This window comes from Cyprinodon variegatus, unplaced genomic scaffold (genome assembly GCF_000732505.1).
Source record: "Cyprinodon variegatus isolate N-32 unplaced genomic scaffold, C_variegatus-1.0 Scaffold1960, whole genome shotgun sequence".
Classification (NCBI taxonomy): Eukaryota; Metazoa; Chordata; class Actinopteri; order Cyprinodontiformes; family Cyprinodontidae; genus Cyprinodon; species Cyprinodon variegatus.
Window position 1 is genome coordinate 3,906 of NW_015152413.1, and position 2,064 is coordinate 5,969.

A 2,064-nucleotide genomic window follows, 5' to 3' on the forward strand; every position below is an offset into this window, starting at 1 on the left:
TCTACTAGTAGTGTGTTTCCTTGAGGGCTGCTACTTCCTCTATTCTTTTTTCTGCCATCAAAGGAAATGACCAAAAAAAAACACAACAGTAAAAGCAGATCTGAAAAACAGCTTTCAATGCCACATGGTTTACAAGTGTAGAGCTGTACTTCATCAACTCAAGAAGCTGAACAATTAAGCCCAACCTTTGCTGTATCAGAATGTCCTCAGATATTTACTGAAAAGTAGATTTAACCAAGAAGATCAGATATACCAAAAGGGAGCAAAAGAACACAGCCGAATGGGAGAAGAGGGAAGTAAATATCTATGAGACTGTAGAAGAATTTACTGATAATTACATAGTTTCTCCGCCTCAGGAAGAAGGTGAGTAAATCATAGGTGATTTAGTTTGTTTTAAGGATCTTTTAATGAAGCTCTTAATACTGCGGTTATCTATAACTGCAGAACAAAAGCATCTTTAGTTTTTGGTAATTGAAATAAAAAAAAAAAACAAAAAAAAAAACGGAAGCTCATAAAAAACAAGAAGTTGAAGTATTTTTATCTTCTGCTGTTTCTGATAATCATGGCTCGTAGAAAGGAAAGCACAATTCAAAGAACCAGAACTGCTGGTCATCCACTGTATTAAGTCCTCAGTCATCAGAGAAAACTCTGCGTGATTTTTAGAGTTCTTTATGCTTCCATATTATTTCCCTGACAAGTTTTATGGAGATACAGACCTCATTCTTCAGAATGACTAGATAGCAGCTATATTTATTACAATAAAGAGAAATTAACACTTTCCCATGGAATCTCTTCCCCTGCAGGCCAACAAGCCAACAGACAGCCTGCAGTGGAGAGAAGTTGTGCCCGAAGAGCAAAACTGTGCAACATACTGCCATGGATTTTGATATCAGCTGCAATCATCATCTTACCCACATACTGTGAGAAAAATGTGCAACAAATCAATTTAAAATGTTTTTTGGTCTAAATGCAGATTAATCTTAGCCTGCTTATTGACTGATAAGTCAAAATCTCTACTATAAGATACTGAAGACTAAACTGATGCTGATTGGTTTCTGAGTTTTCTCACCAACAGCAGCTTTACTAAAAAAAACAAAAAGATTGTCTTTTCAGCTTCAGGTTGTAAAATTAACACATTTACCTCTGTAACAGTTTAAGTACACACACTAAGATAACAATAATAAAATCTAGTTTTTGAAACTGTTGTGTTACAGACGACTGGATGAGGTATTGCTGCGAATGAGATAAAGAAACCTCACAAAAAGACATTGAGCAGATTCTGTGAAGAAATAACAAGACAGATGAGATAACTGTAGATAAGCAAAGGTTAAAAACATTAATGACCAGTACTTAAAGCGCAATAATGTTAAAATTATCCTCAAAAAGAAATAAGTTCTTATGAAATATATTGTAATATATTCATGTTGAAATGGTGGTAGAGTTCCAGGGAGACTGTAATGTAGTCTTAAGTATAAACAAGTTAAAAAGCAATATTTTGAGACTTTTGTGAATTTAGTATAAATAGATGACTTAGAAATTGCATTTAGGTAGGCATCAAATCCTTTCAAGGAAACTTTGTTGATCCATCATTATCAGCAATGATCACCTCTGTTCTTTTTAAATTTCATGCTAGAAGCCTAACACACCTAGTCTGATCCATCAGGTTTGACAGGAAACATCTGTGCACAGCCATTTTCAGATGTCTCCAGTTCTTCAAAAGGATTCCAAAATGTACCTCTAGAATATTTTGAATAATTTCCCCAGTTGAGATTAAGAACCCCCTGGAATAGATTTATATCCAGACTCTCTCTGTACATTATTGTGTTCATCTTCCTATCTATCCTAGTCTGCCTGTTCCTGCTGATGGAAACATCCCCGTAAAATGAATCCTACATGTTATGAATGCTGGCGTACCATAAATGTTAAATTATAAACAGTTTAGTTTGTGCCTTCAACTCGTTGCCCATAGGAAGATATTACTTGAATATAAACTAACGGAATATCTTCAGAACAGCTCCAAATGACACAAAACTCATATGGGTGAGTAGAACATGATGTAATAAC

General features: G+C 34.8%; 1 long non-coding RNA gene across 1 annotated transcript in view; it reads left to right on the forward strand.

The window, feature by feature from the left end:
• The window catches only part of LOC107104932, a 6,755-nt gene that overhangs the window by 3,905 nt on the left and 786 nt on the right, over positions 1 to 2,064 (forward strand). Inside the window, exon 2 of the long non-coding RNA XR_001482305.1 lies at positions 804 to 920. This is a non-coding gene — a long non-coding RNA (uncharacterized LOC107104932). The remainder of the gene's footprint in view (positions 1 to 803; positions 921 to 2,064) is intronic.